Below are 14,385 nucleotides of genomic sequence, written 5' to 3'. Positions count from 1 at the left end.
GAGAACTTCCCCAATCTGGCAAAGGCAATAGACTTCCAGGAAATCCAGGAAGCTCAGAGTCCCAAAGTTGGACCCAAGGAGGAACATACCAAGGCACATCCTAATTTTTTATTTAATTATTGTTCAAGTATAGTTTTCTGTCTTTTACTACCATCCCAGCCCACCCCCCAGTGCTCCACACCTCCCTTCCATTTCCTCCCTCCACCTTAGTTTTTGTCCATGTGTCCTTCATACTTGTTCCTGTAAACCCTTCCTCTTTCTCCCTGAAATTTCTTCTCCTCTCCCCTCTGGTCAGTGTTAGCCTGTTCTCTACCTCAGTGTCTTTGGTTATATTTTGCTTGCTTGTTCTTTTTGTTGTTTAGGTTCCTGTTAAAGGTGAGATCATATGGTATTTGTCTTTCAATGCCTGGCTTATTTCACTCAGCATAATGCTTTCCAGTTCCATCCATGCTGTTGCAAAGGGTAGGAGCGCCTTCCTTCTTTCTGCTGCATAGAATTTCACTGTGTAAATGTACCATAGTTGTTACTGATGGGCACCTAGGTTGCTTCCAACTCTTGGCTATTGTAAATTGTGCTGCTATGAACATTGGGGTGCACAGGTTCTTTTGGATTGGTATCTCAGGGTTCTTAGGATATAATTCTAGCAGTGAGATTTCTGGGTCACAAGGCTTCTAAAAGACTCCATGAGGCAGTATTATATGGTAAGTAAAGTGTAGATTGGTTTGATATCAAGTAACACAGGTAAGTCACTAAAACTCTTCAAGCTTCGGTATCTTTATCTATAAAGTGGAGTTTATAATCAGGCCTACCTTGCAAAATTATCATGAGAATTAAATGAGATACTTCATGTGAAAGGCTTCACACAGGCTAGGCACATAATGATTGGTCTATAAATTGTACGTAAGAATTTATTATTTTTAGCACTACAGACAAATAATAAGAAATATTGTTTTTAAACTATAGTTTGAAAGATACAAATTTACAATAGCATTTGTATTTACTTAGCATCCATTGACTGAAACGATACATGACAAAAAGGGTTAATAACTTTTAGTAATGCTTGCAATTAGATTAATTTGATTTAAATTGGATTTAAATTTTATTTAATTTTAAAATATATTTTATTGATTATGCTATTACAATTGTCCCATTTTCTCCCCTTTATTCTCTTCTTCCCTGTACCATTCTTCCATGTACCTCACCTCCCCCCCTTAGTTCATGTCCATGGGTCATACATATAAGTTCTTTGGCTTCTCCATTTCCCATACTAACTTAATCTCCCCCTGTCTATTTTGTACCTACCATTTATGCTTCTTATTCCCTGCACCTTTTTCTCATTTTCCCCTGTCCCCTTCCCAGATGATAACTCTACATGTAATCTCCATTTCTGTGGTTCTGTTCCTGTTGTAGTTGTTTGCTTAGTTTGTTTTTGTTTTGGAATTTTTTATATTCAGTTGTTAATAGTCATGAGTTTGTTGTCATTTTACTGTTTATAGTTTTGATCATCTTCTTTTTCTTAGATAAGCCCCTTTAACATTTTATATAATATGGACTTGGTGATATTGAACTCCTTTAACTTGAACTTATGTGGAAAGCACTTTATCTGCCCTTCCATCCTAAATGATAGCTTTGCTGGACAGAGTATTCTTGGGTTTAGGTCCTTGCCTTTCATGAATTTGAATACTTCTTTCCAGCCCCTTTTTGCCTGTAAGGTTTCTTTTGAGAAATCAGGTGATAGTATTATGGGAAGTCCTTTGTAGGGAACTGTCTCCTCTTCTCTTGCTGCTTTCTTAAAAAAGACTCTTATTTTCTCCTTATCTTTAATGTAAGGAGAGAATAATTTTTGGTTAATGCAATTATGATGTGCCTTGGTGTGTGCTTCCTTGGGTCCAACTTTTTTGGGACTTTCTGAGCTTCCTGGACTTCTCGGAAGTTTATTTCCTTTGCCAGCTTAGGGAAGTTCTTTATTATGTTTTCAATTTCTTGCTCTTCCTCCTCTCCTTCTGGTACCTCTAACATTCAGATGTTGGAGGTTCCTGAGGTTCTCCTCATTTTTTTTGAATTCTTATTTCTTTATTTTGTTCTTGTTCAATGCTTACTTCTTCCTTCTGCTCTAAATTGTTGATTTGAGTCCTGATTTCCTTTTCTTCACTGTTGGTTCCCTGTATGTTTTTCTTCATTTCACTTTGCATAGCCTTCACTTTTTCCTCTATTCTGCAACCATACTCAACCATTTCTGTGAGCATCCTGATTACCAGTGTTTCGAATTCTGCATGTGATAGGTGGGCTTTCTCTTTATTGCTTAGTTCTATTTTTGAAGTTTTGGTATTTTCTTTCATTTGGGTCATATTTCTTTGTCTTGGCTTACTTGTTCATTGTAACAGGCAAAGCCTTAGGTATTCACCGGGACAGGCAGTCCATGTCACTGCGTTGTGGTGCTTTATGTGGGGTAGGAGTCCAAAAGGGAACAATGCCACTTGCTCAGCTCTCGGATGGCTTTCAGTCACTTCCCCTGCTACCCACAAGCAAATTGGGCCCTTCTGGTGCTGATTCCCAAGTGGGTGGATTTGTGCACATTCTAGAACCCTGTGGGTCTCTCAAATGAACTCTCCTGTAAGACTGGGAGTTTCTCCCACCACTGCAACCCCCATAGTTTTTCATAGCCAGAGATTTGAGGCTTTCTTTTCCAAAGCTGAAACCCTGGGTTGGTGGTCTGTCTGGCTCCCCAGTTGTTCCTCCTGTTTCTCATCTTTGCACATACAATTTATTTAATTATTGTTCAAGTGCAGTTTTCTGTTTTTTACTCCCATTCTAGCCCACCCCCCAGTGCTCCCCACCTCCCTCCCATTTCCACCCTTCTTAGTTGTTGTCTATGTGTCCTTTATACTAGTTCCTGCAAATCCTTCCCCTTTTTCCCCTGAAATTCCCACCCCTCTGCCCTCTGGTCACTGTCACCTTGTTCTCTATTTCAGTGTCTGTGTTTTTATTTTGCTTGCTTGTTTGTTTTTTTGTTTATCTTCCTGTTAAAGGTGAGATCATATGGTATTTGTCCTTCAATGCCTGGCCTATGTCACTCAGCATAATGCTTTCCAGTTCCATCCATGTTGTTGGAAAGGGTAGTAGCTCCTTCTTTCTCTCTGCTGCATAGAATTCCATTGTGTATATGTACCACAATTTTTTGATCCATTCATTTACTGACGGGCACCTAGGTTGCTTCCAGCTCTTGGCTATTGTAAATTGTGCTGCTATGAACATTGTGGTGCATAGGTTCTTTGAAATTGATGTTTTAGGATTCTTGGGATATAATCCTAGCAATGGAATTGCTGGATCAAAAGGCAGGTCCATTTTTAGTTTTTTTTTAGAAAATTTCATACTGTTTTCCACAGTGGTTGTACCAGTCTGCAATCCCACCAACAATGGATTAGGGTCCCCTCTTCTCCACAACCTCTCCAACATTTGTTGTTTGCTGGTTTGTTTATAATGGCCATTCTGACCAGCGTAAAGTGGTATTTCATTGTGGTTATAATTTGCATCTCTCTGATAGCTAGTGATATTAAGCATCTTTTCATGTGTCCCTGGATCTTCTGTATGTCCTCCTTGGAGAAATGTCTGTTCAAGTCCTTTGCCCACTTTTTAATTAGGTTGCTTGTCTTCTTAGAGTGGAGTCGTGTAAGTTCTTTGTATATTTTGGAGATTAAACCCTTGTCTGAGGTATCATTGGCAAATATGTTTTCTCATACAGTTGGTTGTCTTTTTAATCTAATACTGTTTTCTTTAGCCATGCAGAAGCTTCTTATTTTGATGAGATCCCATTTGTTTATTCTTTCCTTTATATTCCTTGCTCTAGGGGACATATCGGTAAAAATGTTGCTGCATGAAATATCTGAGATTTTCTTGCCAATGTTCTCCTCTAGAACTTTAATGGTGTCACGGCTTATCTTTAAGTCTTTTATCCACCTTGAATTTATTTTGGTGTATGGTGTAAGTTGGTGCTCGAGTTTCATTTTTTTGCATGTAGCTGTCCAGTTCTCCCAACACCATTAGTTGAAGAGCCTATTATTAGTCCATTTTATGTTGCTGCCCCATTTGTCGAATATTAATTGGCCATAGAGATTTGGGGTTATTTCTGGGCTCTCTGTTCTGTTCCATTGGTCTATGTGCCTGTTTTTATGCCAGTACCAGGCTGTTTTGATTACAGTGGCCTTGTAATACAGTTTGGTATCAGGTATTGTGATCCCACCTACTTTGTTCTTCTTTCTCAAAATTGCAGCTGCAATTTGGGGTCGTTTATGGTTCCACATAAATTTTTGAAGTGTTTGTTCTATGTCTGTGAAATATGCCCTTGGTACTTTAATAGGTATTGCATTGAATCTGTATATTGCTTTGGGTAGTATGGACATTTTGATGATGTTAATTCTTCTAATCCATGAACACGGTATATATTTCCATTTGTTTGTGTCTTCTTTGATTTCTTTCTTCAGTGCTGTGCAGTTTTCTGCATACAGGTCTTTTACCTCCTTGGTTAGGTTTATTCCCAGATATTTTATTTTTCTTTTTGCTACATCGAATGGGATTTTTTCTTGATTCCTGCTTCTGCTGATTCATTGTTTGTATACAAAAATGCCTTTGATTTCTGGATATTGACTTTGTACCCTGCTGTTTTGCCATATTTATTTATTAGGTCAAGCAGTTTTTTGGTAGAGTCTATAGGATTTTCCATGTACCCTATCATGTCATCTGCGAACAGTGACAGTTTTGTTTCCACCTCTCCAAGTTGGATGCCTTTTATTTCCTTTTCTTGTCTAATAGCTGTGGCTAAAGCTCCCAATATTATATTGAATAGAAGTGGTGAAAGTGGACATCCTTGTCTTGTTCCTGATCTTAGTGGAAAAGCTTTTAGTTTTTGCCCATTGAGTATGATATTGGCTGTAGGTCTCTCATATACGGCCTTTATTATATTGAGGAATGCTCCCTCTATTCCCACTTTGCTGAGTGTTTTTATTATAAATGGGTGTTGTACCTTATCAAAAGCTTTTTCTGAATCTATTGATATGATCATGTGGTTTTTGTCTTTGCTTTTGTTTATGTGGTGTATTATATTTACTGATTTGTGAATATTGAACCATCCTTGTATCCCTGGAATGAATCCCAGTTGGTTATGGTGAATGATCTTTTTAATGTATTGTTGGATGTGGTTTGCCAATATTTTGTTGAGCATTTTAGCATCTATGTTCATCAGCGATATTGGCCTGAAGTTTTCTTTCTTTTTTGTATCTTTATCTGGTTTTGGAATTAGGATGATGCTGGCTTCATGAAAAGAGTTTGGGTTTTTTCCATCATTTTGGATGTTTTGGAATAGCCTCTGAAGAATAGGAGTTAGCTCTTCCTTACATGCTTTGTAGAATTCTCCTGTGAAACCATCTGGTCCAGGGCTTCTGTGTGACAAGAGTTTTTTGATTACTGCTTCAATTTCATCTGCTGTTATTGGTCTCTTCAGGTTTCCTGCTTCTTCGTTGAGTTTTGGAAGATTCTATTTTTCTAGAAATTTGTCTATATCACCTAGGTTTTCGAATTTCTTGTCATATAGTTCTTCATAGTAATTTCTTACAATCCCTTCTATTTCTATGGTATCAGATGTAATTTCTCCTCTTTCATTTCTGATTGTGTTTATTTGGGTTCTCTCTCTTTTTTTCTGGATGAGCCTGCTTAAAGGCTTGTCTATTGTGTTTATCATGTTCCTTCTATTTTATCTGCACACAAATGTGGAACCAACCGGTCCTCCAGCTGCTGCCTCGCTGTGCGTCCTCTTCACCCCGACTGCCAGTTTCTATCCCTCCTTACCAGTGTGGATGAATGTTTCTTCTTTAACTCCTTGGTTGTAGGATTTCCATATAGTTCAATTTTCAGGCAGTTCTGGTTGTTTTTTGTTTTTAAATTTGTTGTTGTTTTCCTTTTGGTTGTGTGAAGAGGCAAAGTGTATCTACCTATGCATCCAATATGGAGTCCCTGGATTTAAATTTTATGAATCCCAGTAATACTTACATAAAAATAGCAGTATATATAATGTGTGAGAAATATTTACTAAATCCACAGAATATATGTGCTGTGCAAAGAGATTTGAAAACCTGCCAACTTTTGTCTTGCAGGTTAGGAGCTAATGATCTGAGACAACAAAAGGAAAAGCTACAATAAAGCAGAGACTGATCCATTGTCAATTCAGTGTCTAAGCAATAAATGGATAATGTTAGTAGTCTAATATTTCTTAAACTACTTTGAAGAATTTTTTCTCCATTACAAATGGCACCAGAAATTTTCAAGAGCCCCTAAATATGCCCTGTAACCATTTTGTCTTTTTTGCTTTCTTTTCTTGGTTCAGACTCACTATCCCCACATGTTCATAGAAAGCACAGAGTTCAGAGGATACTATCTACTATTTTTTTTTAATTCTCACATGTGACTTTCAGAGTTCTTCAGAGTTCAATTAGTATGGAGCCCAAAGCGAATACCTCAGCTTATTTTTTCCACAGCATTCTTTCAAATGCCCTTTGTCTCCAAATAATATTAAAACAAAATACCAAAGTGGGTGAGACAGATGCTTCTTTCAATAATTTAGTGAAAAAATGTCTGTTTACCACAGTGTCACCATGGAAGTTTCTGAGAAGGCATTAGTGTCCTTAATGATACTGGTACTAACTTGTGAAAATGGAACCTTGGCACATCCTAACTTTCTTTTTTTTTAAATTTATTTAGTTATTTTTCAAGTACATTTTTTTTGTCAATTTCTCCCATCCCAGTGCTCCCCTCTGCCCCGTCTCCCCACCTCCCTCCCATCCCCCCCCCCCCAGTCCTCATCCCTGTGTCTTTCATACTTGTTCCTCAAAATCCCTCCCCACTTTTCCCCTTAAATTCCCTTCCCTCTCTCCTTTGGTTGCTGCCCACTTGTTCTCTATTTTAGTGTCTTTGTTTTTATTCTATTTGCTTGTTTATTTTGTTATTTAGCTTCCTGTTAAAGGTGAGATCATATGGTATTTGTCCTTCAATGCCTGGCCTATTTCACTCAGCATAATGCTTTCCAGTTCCATCCATGTTGTTGCAAAGGGTAGTAGCTCCTTCTTTCTCTCTGCTGCATAGAATTCCATTGTGTATATGTACCACAATTTTTGGATCCATTCATTTACTGACGGGCACCTAGGTTGCTTCCAGCTCTTGGCTATTGTAAATTGTGCTGCTATGGACATTGTGGTGCATAGGTTCTTTGAAATTGATGTTTTAGGATTCTTGGGATATAATCCTAGCAGTGGAATTGCTGAGTCAAAAGGCAGGTCAATTTTTAGTTGTCTGAGAAAATTCCATACTGTTTTCCATAAACAGTATGGTTGTACCAGTCTGCAATCCCACCAACAGTGAACTAAGGACCCCTTTTCCCCACAACCTCTCCAACATTTGTTGTTTGTTGCTTTGTTTATGATAGCCATCCTGACTGGTGTAAAGTGGTATCTCATTGTGGTTTTCATTTGCATCTCTCTGATAGCTAACGATATTGAGCATCTCTTCATGTGTCTCTGGATATTCTGTATGTCCTCTTTGGAGAAGTGTCTGTTCAAGTCCTTTTCCCATTTTTTAATTGGGTTTGATGTCTTCCTAGAGTGGAGTCTTGTAAGTTCTTTGTATATTTTGGAGATTAAACCTTTGTCTGAGGTATCATTGGCAAATATGTTTTCCCATACAGTTGGTTGCCTTTTTAATTTAATACTGTTTTCTTTGGCCATGCAGAAGCTTTTTATTTTGATGAGATCCCATTTGTTTATTCTGTCCTTTATATTCCTTGCTCTAGGGGACATATCGGTAAAAATGTTGCTGCGTGGAATATCTGAGATTTTCTTGCCAATGTTCTCCTCTAGGACTTTAATGGTGTCACGGCTTATCTTTAAGTCTTTTATCTACCTTGAATTTATTTTGGTGTATGGTGTAAGTTGGTGCTCAAGTTTCATTTTTTTGCATGTAGCTGTCCAGTTCTCCCAACACCATTTGTTGAAAAGGCTATCTTTACTCCATTTGATGTTACTACCCCCTTTGTCAAATATTAATTGACTGTAGAGAGTTGGGTTGATTTCTGGGCTCTCTGTTCTGTTCCATTGGTCTAGGCACATCCTAACTTTAAAAGCACCAACTGTTATAACCATTTCATAGGCTTTCTTTTTGCTGCACTAAAACAGTGCTTTTGTCTTTTTTCTTTGGATGAATCACATAAAATGTTATGACATGTCCTCTCAGACTTACCATTCTGTACAGAAGAGTCCATATTTTTTTACCAGCCTTTCCTCTTCCAGAAGGCTGCCCATCATTTTGTTTGATTTAGATTACTTCTGGGGAACCCTGGAAAATATCAAGACAGTGTGATAAATAACATGTCTGCTAAGCTGGATTTTCTGGATGCAACATATTCTAATAAGCAAGTTGTATCCTCTTCCTGATTTTGGCCACAGCCAGATGTTGAGGAACTATATCGTTTCAGGAAAGACTCCACAGATGCTAAGGTCCTCTTCTCGGTCAGCTCGAATCCCTTGACGAGACACTGGGCAATATGACCTAGAGTAATACCTCACACTTCTCCATCTCACCTCCAATTGCTTCATTCCTGCTAACTCTGTGGCCTGACTTAATTGTTCTATCATTGGCTTTATTCTAACCCCTGGGAAGCACATGCCACTTTATTCATTGTGTGTCTGGGTTTAGAGGATTTCCTCTGTGCACTCCCTCTGGAGTCCTCAGAATACAGGATGAAGCATTTTATGATACTCTGCCTTTTTATGCAATGAAATGAATGTGTTTCTGCAGCTAGCATGTCTTGGGTTATGGCAGCTTTGGGGTACAAGTGATTTATGTTACATAAATCCTTGTAACTCAGCTCCACAGAAGTCCTGTCTATCTTCCACAGATTCTCCCTTTCCCAAATATGTATGAGGCTCCAAAGGTAAAAGAGTTCTGATTGGCACTTGGGAACTCTGTTGGGCCCCTGCATCACTGGAACTCGCAGTGTGCCTGTGCTGCTAGAGCAGAGCCAATGGTCCAACACAAGGAGTTGACAGAACAGAGGCCAATGCTGCTGCCACCACTACCACCACCACCAGGGAGATCTGCTGACCACATGTGCTGCTCTCAGTTGTCCTGGGGCTTAATGGTCACGTTCCCATAGAGCAGGAGTTCCTATTTAGGGAGAGATGGTGTGTTACATACAAGAATTGCCTGTGTCCTAAATTGTAATATGCTTGATACTACAGCTGTATAAGTTCAAATAAACCTGAAGCCATTTTCCTCCAGGGTATCAGGGTGGCTGGGTCAGGGTAAATTTCAATACTAGCAATATGCTATGCCTAGAATCGATTCTCTTCTCTGATCTTTATGATTTGAAGTTGTATAAGACCTCCAGGGCCATCACATACAATTCTCATACATGCACTGCACAAATCCAAAAAGAGTTCAAGATGTAAGTGGTGCCCCCTAGGGTTGGTTGTTCAGTGTACAACTTGCACAAGTGTTTACAGTGGTTCTGAGGGCTTTTCTAATGACGACTTCTTTTTGGGGGGCTCTGTTGTTCTCACTGCAGTATGGCCCAGTGCATCAGACCTGCTTTCCAATCACTGGCCCTTAACAGGGTCAGAGATCCTCTATCTACCTGTCCCCCAAAGGTACTTATTAGCCTTTATAAAAATGTGCAACAGCAAAGAGATGCAAGTCTGCTCCAAGCATCACATGAGCCTCTACCACTTTCCTTGCAAAATATCCTCTTCTATTTGTAAGAAGCTCCCATCTCTTCAGATGCTCAAATAACCATGAAGAGTAGAGACCAGTAAATCTTGACAATGAATAAGTGTTACTCCTACCAGAATCCCTGCCAAATAGCCTGGAACAAGAAATAGAGTCACTAGGGTCATAGCCCCCATTTTTTCTTAACGTCAGCATTTCTTCTGTTACTCCCTAAATAGAAACCATCTGTTGAAATTCCCTCCTCTGTCTGTGTCTCCTTTTGTCACCACTGTAGAGATGGCCAGTGGGAATCTAGGAATAGCCTCTGTGTCTCTATCCTCTTCCGCAGCTCTCATGGGCTTTGTGCCTTGGTGGCATAGGCCATGTCTCATCACCACTTGGGCTGTATGCCCACAATTCAGCTGGCTGCCATTAGATTATTGTACCTTTCTATTTGTTTGAAGAGAGTCTCAGTCAGGCTATCTTTAGACAATGAGATAGATACTCAATAAGGTTAATGACCCAAGATCCACAGGTATTCTTAGCACAGTGTATGGTGCCCATGGAGAAACAGGACTTTTAAAGAATTTTTGAGGCTGCTCAGTCCAACTAGTTGAAAATGTTGGTGAACAGTTCAATCTATATATAGACCTGACCCGGATCCACCCCTGACCACAGGCTTTGATAACATTCTTTTGGGCATTTCGAAGTCCCAGGCCTTCTTCATCACTTAGTTCTGCTAAATGTTAGAGCCACTTATAAAGAACTAACCAGGTACCTAATTATGATCTTGTTTGATTTCAGGGCAGCAACAGCTAGATCATAACAAGGCCCCAGATCCTCATGGGTACGGGGTCAGATTCCAGTCTCAGCTCTTCCTCTTACTGGCTGTGTGATCCTGTAAGTCACTTAACCCCTGGGTCTTTGTTTTCTCATCTGATATAAAAAAGACTAGATTAGCAGAGAAGAGGGAAAAATTGTCTTTGGAGATGAGCACAACTGGGTTTTAACTTCAATTCCTACCACTTTACGGCCAGTCAAATTGTTTAATCTGAGCTTGCTTCCTCTTCCATCAAATGGGCAAGTTCATACTTACGAGGCAGGACTAACAGAGGACTCAGTAGGAAAAATAAAGTGCCAGACACACAGTAGGAATTTAATCAATGCTAGTTTTGTGTTTGCTTCCTGAATATAGTGCCCAGCTTTTTTTATTTTTTATTTTATTTTTTAAATTTTATTTAGTTATTTTTCAAGTACAGTTTTTTGTCTATTTCTCCCATCCCAGCCTCCCCCGCCCCGTGCTCCCCACCTCCCTCCCATTTCCACCCCTCTTAGTTCTCATCCCTGTGTCCTTCCTATTTGTTCCTCCAAATCCCTCCCTCTTTTTCCCCCTTAAATTCCCTTCCCTCTCCCCCTGGTTGCTGTCCCCCTGTTCTCTATTTCAGTGTCTTTGCTTTTTTCCTGCTTGCTTGTTTGTTTTGGTGTCAGAAAACCTGGGTTTAAGTCTCAGTTATCTTAAGTTTCATGCTGTCTCTCAGCCTCAGCTTCCACTAGGATCAAATAGAATAATAGTACACGTGAACACTTTTAAAAACATAAAAGGCCATCCAGCTCAGAATGTAGGGACCAATTCTCCAGTTTGCCACTGCCATCCCTCTCCCTGGACCCTCCATTGCATACATTTAAAACTCCCAGGCAGTGGATGTGGGTGGGGTATGCTTTCTCAAACAATTCACGTTTATGTTTTCATTTCTAGAATGCCTTCCCAACTAGTCATTCTAGAAACACTAGGCCCACCACTACCCACCGTAGGAGAATTCCAGAAACCAGTTGTCAGGTTACTAAGCTTATAAGACTCTTCTCTTAACTCAGGCACTTTAATGATGAGGGAGATGGAAAAATCAATAGATGATCTTGCCATGGGATTTCAAGCCAGTTGGGCACTCAGGATTCTGTGTAATGGATTATTTGGTGTCAAAACATGACAGTCTGCTTGCTGACTTTCAGAGAAAGGGAGGAGAAAGGGCATCATTTTGTAGAATTCTATCCTGGTCTCTTGGAGCCTTGTATTCCCTACCACTTGCCTTTCTCCCTGATGGGACAGCATGCCTGCAATCACACTCGCCTCTTGCCTCTGTCTTCTCCATCATGCAAATCTCACAGATTTTCTTCAAGCATTTCCCATTACAGCCAACAGCCACTTTAAGTCTTTTGGCTCAGCCACCAGGAGCTTGATGCTCTGCACTTTGGGTATCCGAATACATATTTTTCTAAAATAACTAATTTTATGATAATAGAACCAAATATATCCATCTCTTTTTGACACACCAGACAGATGACCAGGAAGGCATTTAATCAGAGTGAACAGACTTTAAAAATGGCTTTTCATGCTGAGATCTATATGGAGTATTGAGTGCTCACTGAGGCCAAAACATTGTAGTTCTAACAACCCTTGGTGAAAGTGCCCCGTGAATTGACTATACAGAATGAAAATGTTTTCTAAATGTTCATTAAAGGCTATATTCATTATTCAATCTAGTCTTGAAGAAAATAATTTCTTGTCTCCAATAAATAACTGTTTACTCTTTCAGCCAAGGGAGCTCATTATTTTGGCTCTACTGATGAAGAGAATGTATGAGGTGTAGGTACAATCATATTGTGACATGGATGGCCTCCCAATAAGGGTTTCAGTTCTTAAGGAGATCTAAGGGTAAAAGAACTCCCTCAGCAATGGTTCATATTAAAAGACTGAAGGAATTTCCCCCCAAAAGAGAGGTAATATAATATAGTGGCCAGTTTGGGCAGTACAGGTTGAGAGACTTTCACAGAATGGGACATGTGTTAGGGATGAGGGTAAATGGTGATTGACACTCTGGATCCTGCTTCATTGGTGGGTACTGGGGCTGTCTACACAAAGAAAAGTAGTGTTGTGGGCCTATGATTGTCACCCAGAATTTGGTAGAAATGAGCTTGTGTTTCATGATGGTCTTTTCTCAAGGAGGTTGGATACTGGATTGATTCTTTTCCCCTTATTCTGCACCAAGGATGAGGCCTTTGTGCCCCTGCCCCACTATATCTCCTTTTCTTGGGGATATAGGATTCCTGAGATGTTGTAAGGGGCTGTCAACAAAGGGTAAATCAGAGAAGCCAGGTGCCGAACACAGAGAGATATACTCTCATTAGATACTCAGGGGACACTGTTGGCTGTTTTCAGAGGACATCCTTACGGACACTTGCAGACAGGTCAGCTAGCTTGACTCCTGAGAGTAGCAGGCCATGATGGTTATGATTGGGTAAGAGGTAGGCAGCCCCTTGTCTGGCCTTTTGCCCCTTTGCTGATGCCTATAGGAATTCTGGCTAATGGGGGGTGAGTGGTACTCACCTAAGAAGAGGGCTAAGTAGTCAGAGTGTGACTTTGTCCCTCCTCTGTCCTCACAAGGACATTCAGGAAAACACCTAACTTCTCAGAGACTTCAGTCCATGCTCTCTGATGGATGTTGGCAACATCTGTGCTAATCACTATTTGCTTATCTCCCTGGTTTGTGGGAGAAACCCCACTCTCCCCAAACTCTACATCTCACCTTCTGACAGGGCAAGACCTTTTCCACAAGGGCTTTTGGAAATCAAGATCAGGAAAAGACTCACAGCTGAGTCTTTTCCCTTTATGCATGTCTCATTCTGCACCTGGGGCGATGAGCCAGGAAGTGTGACTGATGTACCACTGGGGAAGAATGTTGGTTACTATATCCAAAACATTGCCCTTGCACACTTAAAGTAAGTACTGTTAAGTGGAAGTGCCAGGTACTTCACCTGTCTTCATTCATCCTTTTATTCATTCATTCAATTATTCTTTAAGAATTTATTGTTTGTGCCACACACTGTTCTAAGTGCAATGAGTGAAACAGATGAATAATTTAGCATTTATTGTGAACACTAAGTTCTGGGAGTGAACATTAGTATCTATATTTTTGCATATAATAAATTTGGGGTGCAGAGAGATGAAGCTCCACTCTAAAGACCAGGGTCCATTCAAAACACTGCTCCTTGCATGCAACACACTGCTTCCAAGGCCAATAGTAAAGACCCCTGTGGAATGAGCTTCTTGGGAAGGGTAACAAGAGCAGTGTCTAGGTGGAGGAATGTCAGGAGCCCCAGTGACAAGTCCCTGGACCTGCAGCAGGTGGGAAGTAAACCGAATGATGTCTAAGGACCGTCTGACTCTAAAATGTCTGTGGTTTCTACTGACCTTGGGGAGCATAGCTGGGAGAGTCAGCTCCATTGAAAAAAAGAAGAGAGACGAAAACTGGAGCTGTTGAGAGGTCAGGCTCAAAGGGAAGATGAAGGGTAAGCATGTGAACAGTGCCCTGGCAGTCTCTGCCCTTTGCTTACTCACTCCATCATCAAGTGGACCCAACCCCCTGTTGGGTCAAGTCTTGCCAAAGAGGTGGAGTTAGAGGAGATATTCTCTGTGCTGGAATTTCTCCCATGCTTGCTCAGATGTTCTCACCTTGGCCACACACTGGGTTACTTGGAGCTTTGAAAAGTACACTACTGTCTTTGGACTTTGAGTGAATCTGATGTGATTGCTCTGGGGACTAGGAACAGAGATAAGTACATAAACGAAATGCTAGGTGCCAC

The sequence above is a fragment of the Artibeus jamaicensis genome, unplaced genomic scaffold (assembly GCF_021234435.1).
Source record: "Artibeus jamaicensis isolate MK-2021 breed Jamaican fruit bat unplaced genomic scaffold, CSHL_Jam_final contig_335, whole genome shotgun sequence".
NCBI classification, from domain to species: domain Eukaryota; kingdom Metazoa; phylum Chordata; class Mammalia; order Chiroptera; family Phyllostomidae; genus Artibeus; species Artibeus jamaicensis.
This window is presented reverse-complemented; position numbering follows the sequence as displayed.